The sequence below is a fragment of the Triticum urartu genome, chromosome 2A, assembly GCF_056163025.1.
Source record: "Triticum urartu cultivar PI428250 chromosome 2A, HENAU_Tu73, whole genome shotgun sequence".
Classification (NCBI taxonomy): Eukaryota; Viridiplantae; Streptophyta; class Magnoliopsida; order Poales; family Poaceae; genus Triticum; species Triticum urartu.
The window spans coordinates 767,877,787-767,885,631 of NC_141874.1; the positions used below are offsets into that span (position 1 = coordinate 767,877,787).

At 49.2% G+C, this 7,845-nt stretch overlaps 1 pseudogene; it reads left to right on the forward strand.

Annotated features, from left to right (window-relative positions):
• The first annotated feature begins 208 nt into the window (after positions 1 to 208).
• Positions 209 to 1,890, forward strand: LOC147988125 (uncharacterized; annotated as a pseudogene).
• Positions 1,891 to 7,845: the final 5,955 nt, after the last annotated feature.

Genomic DNA, 7,845 nt, shown 5'->3' on the forward strand with positions numbered 1-7,845 from the left:
TCTCCTATTGCCCGGCTCCCTGAGGAGCTGGAAACCCTAGCCGCCAACAGCCCTAGCCACCGCCCTTCTCCTAGCTCGCGACGGCGCCCTGTCGCCGGCGCGCCCGTTCCTCGCCACGCCCCCTCCATCCTTCCCTTACCACCTACGCCCTAGACTTGGTAGAGTACTTGATTCAACCAATTTGGTAATCAGAGACCACGTTGCGATCATGTCGTTGCCGCCATCACCGCCGCCGCTGCCCATCGGTACCACCGCGCCCATGACGACGGCGCCAATCATCACCGCGCCGACCACATCCGCCGGGACCTCGCTGGCGTGTCCCGTCTCCTCCTCGGCACCACCTGCACCGCCGTCTCCAGGTGCATCTGCACCACCGCCGGTGGCCGCCTTGTCCCCGGAGCTGCTCGCCGCGACGCTGCATCACCTGTGCGCCGCGGTCCAGGGGCTGCAGATCCAACAGCAGCTTGGGGCAGGAGCATACGACCACCAGCACTCGGCCCCGATCGCCTTCCCCGGCCCCCATCTACTGCCACCATATGGGATCGGGCCGGGCTCCTACGCGTACGCGCCCTGGCCTCATCCTGGCGCTACCGCGGGCGGCGGCGTCCCGTTCTGGCCGAGCCAGATGGGTGCGGCGCCAGGGCCTCCTCCGGCCGTGGCGGCCCCCTGGTCAGTACCGCCCGTGCCCGTCGCTGCCTCCTGGTGGCCGCTGCAACAGCCGCTGACCGCCGCATGGCCGACCCAGCAGCCACCACAGACGGCGCCCCAGGGCCTGCTACAACCGCCGTTATCCGCGCCCTCTTCATCCGGGCACAGCTCGGGCGCGGCCTCGACTACCGGGTTACCGATCCATCAGGTCCGGTTTCCCCCGTCCCCGTCCCCCTGCCAGCATGGGCGGCGGGGTCTTCTCCTTCGCCGGTCTACACCATGACCCCGGTTGAGCCGACTCCGTTTCCGCAGTTCGGCGGGCCATCCGGCCCCGCCGGCCAGTACCCGGACTACTCCGATCAGGCACCCCCGGCTTCACTGTTCCGAGCCCCCGAGCCTGCTCGGCACGGCGGGCCGCAGCAGACACCACCGCGGTTCGCCAAACTCGACTTCGCCACCTACGAGGGCACGGAGGACCCCCTCAACTGGCTCAACCAGTGCGAGAAGTTCTTTCGAGGGCAGCGGACGCTCGCTTCAGATCGTACCTGGCTCGCGTCCTATCATCTTCGAGGCGCAGCGCAGACCTGGTACTACGCTCTCGAACAGGACGAGGGCGGCATGCCACCGTGGGAGCGCTTCCGGGAGCTCTGTCTCCTCCGCTTCGGGCCTCCTATCCGCGGGAGCCGCCTGGCGGCCCTCGGCCGCTTACCCTTCACATCCACGATGCAGGACTACGCCGACCGCTTTCAGGCCCTGGCGTGCCATGTGCTGGGCGTCTCTGCGACTCAGCGCGCCGAGTTATTTGTGGGCGGTCTGCCAGACCATATTCGCGTGGACGTCGAGCTACGGGATCCCCCTGATCTCCAGACGGCCATGTACTATGCCCGCGCATTCGAGCGCCGCGCGGTGGCCATTCAGCAGGACTCACCGTTCCGGGCCGGTGGCTCACTACCTTCGCCGGATTCTGCACCGGGTCGGCCTGCACAGGCTTCCGCGGCACCCCTCGCCGCGACCGCGACACCTCTCGCCGCAACCGCGGCGCGCCCGTTCCGCCGGCTCACCTCAGCCAAGATACTCGAGCGTCGCCGCCAAGGGTTGTGCTTCAACTGCGATGAACCCTACAATCCCGGCCACGCCTGCCCGCGACTCTTCTACCTGGAGGTGGCAGACTACATTCCGGAGGACGCCGTCGCCGCCGACCTGGCCGCCCCAGATGTCGAGAAGGTGTTTGACGCTGGTTGATTACCTCGAGGAGTTCAGCAAGCACTTCCCCACCTTACAGCTCGAGGACGAGCTGTTTGTGCAGGCGGGGATAAGTGTTATGTCCGGCCTGTCATATGGAAGGCCCATCGGGCAATCTTAGCCCACAAGTTATCTTAGGTTAATTCGTGTGCAAGTTATCTAGGTTATAAATATAAGTTGTAGGACTCTTTTCAGCAAGTAATAAGAAGAATATTATCTCCTATTGCCCGGCTCCTTGAGGAGCCGGAAACCCTAGCCGCCAACAGCCCTAGCCGCCGCCCTTCTCCTAGCTCGCGACGGCGCCCTCTCGCCGGCGCACCCGTTCCTCGCCACGCCCCCCCTCCATCCTTCCCTTACCACCTACGCCCTAGACCTGGTAGAGTACTTGATTCTACCACCATCACACTCAGGAATACCTGAGAGAGGTCCATGCAGAGATGATGGAGATGAAGCTCATGGCCACCATGATGAAGCAAAAGTTCGATGATTTCAAGGATCACATTGCACAATTCCGGTGGGACTAAAACATCTTCAAGAAGGGCAAATGAATAAAGATGGAAGTAATGCTTGACCATACCAAACTATGTGGGTGGCAGCTTTTGTAATAGAGTACTTTTGAAATTTGAGTTTTGAGTAGTGGTTAAGGATGTAATAAAGGATTAGATATGAAGAGAATATAAATTATGGATGAACCAGTGCGTTTTTTTGGCGATACTTGTCTGTGTGAACAATTGACCGATGGAAAGGAAAATGTTGTTCCATATAAAGTTGGAGTTTGGACAAATGAGTTGGAGTTTGTTTTAGTTATGATGGTTACCCCAAGAGTACAGGAAGGAAGTGATATTGGATTTAAAGGAGATGTAATGTTGGAATATGGAACAATAGTAGCTCCAAGGATGAGTTAAAGTTATACCAGTGTTGAAGTGGGCCATAACCCACAGGACCCAGGATTTGATAAGGAAACAAGCACAATCTTGTTGAAGAAAAGAATTCTGGAAGAAGCTGTGAGTTCATCAGCAGACGTTCCATAGGAGGTTACGTAAACCCGAGAGTTGTGAAGAAACGATAGAGGTTTTGTTTGGCTTGCAGAACCAATAGATTTATCCGGACCCAGTTCATGGAGAAGAGAAGTTCTGCAATGCTCAAGTGTTAGAATACGTGATTCACTATCTGCGTATGTGGTAATGATTCAAGTACGGGATGGATTGGCCCCCATACCGGAGACTTCTATCATGAGCTATCATATGTTGATGGAAAATCAGAGAGCCTTAAAACCCTAGAAGAGTGTCGACACGACAAGCCAAAAACCTTAGAATGGCAGGATGATGGAAATCCTGTACAGGCACCTATTGCCAATCGTAGGTTATGCGGTGAGGTTCAACCCAGACCCATTTCCTGCAGGAGAAACCAAAAAAAATTGTCGACCACCATGAGGTTTTCAATAGTTGTTTAGCATTGGCGCCAGACCTGTCAAGTCTCAGAAGGATCCTATTTTGATGCAAGGACTCCTGATTTTGAGGAAAAGGCCAGGCCCTTAACGGAAGAGCAAAAGTGAAGGAGTTATCTCGGAGAATATGAGAACACCGGCACCGTCAACGCAAAGGACGGAGTACATGAGTTTTGTCAGAACCGTAACCATGATTCTAAGGGTGGTAGCACCCCATACCATGTGTTGATGAATGGATGCTCAAGGAGACCCCCCAAACCTAACCTTCTTTCTAGCCTCTCCGAATCTCGAGGACGAGATTCATTTTAAGGGTGGTAGTTTTGTAACATCCCAAAATTCTAAATTTTTGGAATGTTAAGTTAAATAAATAATTGTGATTGTTTGTTTGATTTTTGTGTGATTTATTGTGTGAAACTGAGTGGAAATTGGAACTTTTTGAAAGTTGAATGAGAGGGAATAAAAGGACTTTCCCAAAACTTTCATCTTGCATTTTGATCTCGAAGAATTCAAATTCATTTCATCACAAGATCCTAGAGTGAAGATAATATGACTTCTTCCATTTAAAGAAATGAAAAGGGGTTTGAAAATGATTTGAATTCCATTTGAAATATTTCAAACTTAGAAACTTTAAGCAACTCAATGAGTTCATGAGGGAAGATAAAATGACTTCTTCAAAATTAAAGAAAGAGAGTTGGGAGTTTCAAATAAATAATTTGGAAGTCACTTTGAAGTTATTTGGAACTCATTTTCCATTCGAAGTTGGTTGAAATTCCAAATTCAAATCCTCTTGGGAGTTATTTAGTTTTATATTCAAATTATTTTCTCCTAAAAATAAATAAATAAATGGAAATAAGGGTAAAATGATTCCCTTCAATAGAAAATTAGGAGAAAATAACTTTGAAATCATTTGGCTATTTTAAAAATGATTTTTATTGATTTTAAATGCAACAGTAGCATTGTTTGACTTTTATTATTTATTTTGGATTTTATTTGAACTTGGAAGATAGTTCACCTTATTCTTGGTATTTTATGATCGTTTTGGTATATGATATGACTATGTATAATTTTTATTTAATTTACTTCTGCTGCAGTTTTCCTTTGTTTTTTTTAAAAAACACACCTCCTGGACCGAAACAGTGTTTGGCCCAGGGGCGAACCAGCCGGCCAGTTCGCCCCAGGAGCCACCCGACCAGCCCAGCCCCAGTGCCCGAAGGCCACCGCACACTCGCCCCCCTCTTCTCTCGCTCGCTCTCTCCCACCGCCGCTGCCAGTGGGGCCCGCTCCCTAGGTCACCCCCAACCTCCCGCTCCTCCCGCTGGATGAGCACGCACTCACGCTCCCGCAACCACCAGCGCCATTGCCCCGGGATAAGGCCTATCCGCTGCGACCCCGAGCCCCTCTTCGGGCCTATAAAACCCCCGTGACCCCCTCTCTACATTCTGCCACTTTGCTCGCTCCCTCGCTCCTCACAGATGCCGCCCCGTCCATTTGGATCTCGCCGGAGCTGAAGCTCTCCGTCGTTGATTCCGTCGTCGGTGGAACCCCAAGCCCTCTCCTCTTTGTCAAAAATTTGTTCCCTTGCCGTCCCGCACCCGTTTGACATATTTTTTGCCGCCTATGTCTCTCGGAGACGCCGCCCCGACGAAACGCGCCCTCGCCAGAGCACCGAACGCCGCCACCTCCCTCCGATCGACGCCGGCCACCCCGCCGCCCTTCGAGCCCACCATCCGGTCGCCTGTGCCACGCCGCACCCCTCCGTCTACTTCGCCACCGCCGGAACCCACCGGAGGCCACCGTAGCCGTCGCCCCGTTGCTGCCCAACGCCGCGCCGCCATCCCCTGCACGTGACCGACGCCTACACTGCCGCTCGCTGTGAGCTGCCTCCCCCGTTCTGTTTGGTTTTTTTGTTTAAAACGGTTAACCAAGGTTTTATTAAACCATGCGGTTTTAGTGAAAAACCGGTCTCTGGTTTTTTTATTTAGCCACGGTAGTTGTTTTTATTATTCAGTGGCCGTTCACCGTATAGCTACCGAAGTGAACACTCTCGGGCCTCTCACAGTGCGCCACCTGGCCAGGGACTTTTTGGTGATAGTTTTCTTCACTGTTTAGTCCCTATAATTAGCAGATTAGTCCCTAAACTTAGAATAGCCACAACTTTTTACCCGTAGGTCCAAATTCGATGAAACCAGCGGCAAATTCTTCGTATTGATTAGATCTATCCAGTAGCATCATGTTTGTAAACTTTTTCCAAATTCAAAATTGAACTTTATTCAGATTTGAATTCGAACTGCAAATGGCCATATCTCCTAAACCGTAGCTCCGATTGATGTGATTCTTTTTGCACCGTGTCACCGTTGCCAAACCCTATCACTTGGACCTATCTCACGATATTTTTCACACATTAGGATCTGTCCATCATAGTTTTACTATTATGCCATGTATGCACTTTAGTACACATCACATCTTTGCACCCTATGTCACATGTTGTTTTGCATTTAGGATATTTCCATGCTAGTAAGTGTGTTGAATGTTCATTTGGTTTTCCAAGACTTTTGCTTTGCATGTTCTTCTTGGTTCTCTGAAATGATTGCTTATGTGAGTGCAATGTTTGACCTTATAGATTTTCATCGGAGAGTGACGAATAGCTCTATTAAGTAAATTTCTGAGAGCGATATAATCTTCATCAACTATTACCAGGCAAGTTCACATTTGACCATTCTTCCAATTACCTATGTTTTATATTATGCACTTAGTCCTTTTGTGGTAGGATTGCATGGTAGGATTTATTGATGTCGGATGGCTATGTCGTTACCTAGTAGTTCATTGAGGTAGGTTTGAACCATATACCTTTGTCACCACTGCATAAGTTTAATTTTGCCTTGCCAATGTAGACGTGGATTGGGAAGTGTTCATTGTGAGAGATGAGTGACAAAGTAGTAAGTAGAACCAAGATAACTTAATGAACTACCTGGGTGGAGGTTTGGATTGAATGGTGCCGAAGTACAGTGGGAGCATGCATGGGAAATCCATGGTGGTACACCACTATGGTCCGTCCGCCCAGGCTCAAAGAGATCAATCGTATTCTCATGTCTAGAAGCTTACGTGTGCAGCCACACGCCAATATGGGCTCTGGCTTAGTTGAGTAGTTAGTGTGACCCCTTCCGGGATGGGCTAGCAGATGTAGAATAATGTAGGTGTACCGGCCTATCCGTGGGTTAAGGGGGAACATTTTAGAAATACTATGTCTCGGTCATCCTGTTCTCAAACGCCAGGCAGTGCGAGAATTTCAAGGGAGGTGATCGAGAATTGTGGGGAAAAGTGCGCAAACCTCTGCAGAGTGTTAAAACCTAATCGATTAGCCGTGTCCCCGGTTACGGACAACTTGAGTATCTAGTAGTGGAAATGCTGGGAGATCTCATCACTCTTAATTAAACAGTTGGGTTCTAAATGAAACTTTGGGGATGGATTGAGTTGGGTTTACAAACTCATCCTATGCTTTACAGTAGTGGTAGAATAATATCTTTTATTGTAGGGAAAACTAGCTTTATGCAAAAACTAAAGTTAGAGCTTTCCACCAGCCAAATTGCATGTACAAATAGGTTCATTATTCTTATGATGTGACTTGCCAGTACATTCAATGTACTGACCTACAAGGCTGCTACGTCTTATGTTGCAGGGATTGTTTTCTACGACGAGTAAGAGTTACGTTGTAGGGTTACGATCTACACTCAACTTGCCGTTGGCGTTGATGGACTCCACACCCTTATGTTTGTTTCCGCTGAGACTTATGAGGTATATATCAGTTTTACGCTATTTATACATGTGATTGCACTTTGATATATACATTGATGTACTGTGTGTGCCAGCATACCGATCCAGGGATGGCACGGATACACAGAGGCTTGACCGTTTGAGGTTGGGTCGCTATAGTAGGCCAATAAAAACCAGATTGAAATACCTTATGTGCAGTCCTATCTCCAACATGGTGTCCTCCATAAGCTTCGGAGTGACACTTGCATAGGATCTGTTCCTGTTCATGCTCAGGTACACAACGTCTAATAATACCATCTATTCCTTCTTTATAAAGATGTGGGTCATCCAAAAGTAATGCCTCAAATCATAGAAGAACTTTTTCTTTTGCTGGTATGTGAAACTAGGTGGTATAAACTTAGCAACAATGTAATTAGCATAATCAGCATACCATGGAGTAGTATGAGAAGCATTTATAACATTTAATTGCTCATCAGGAAAGCTATCATCAATAGGTAGTGGGTCATCAAGCACATTTTCTAACCTAGACAAGTTGTCTGCAACGGGGTTCTCAGCTCCCTTTCTATCAACAATATGTAAGTCAAATTCTTGTAGCAAGAGAACCCATCTAATAAGTCTAGGTTTAGCATCTTTCTTTTCCATAAGATATTTAATAGCAGCATGATCAGTGTGAATAGTTACTTTAGAATCAACAATATAAGGTCTGAACTTATCACAAGCAAATACAACTGCTAAGA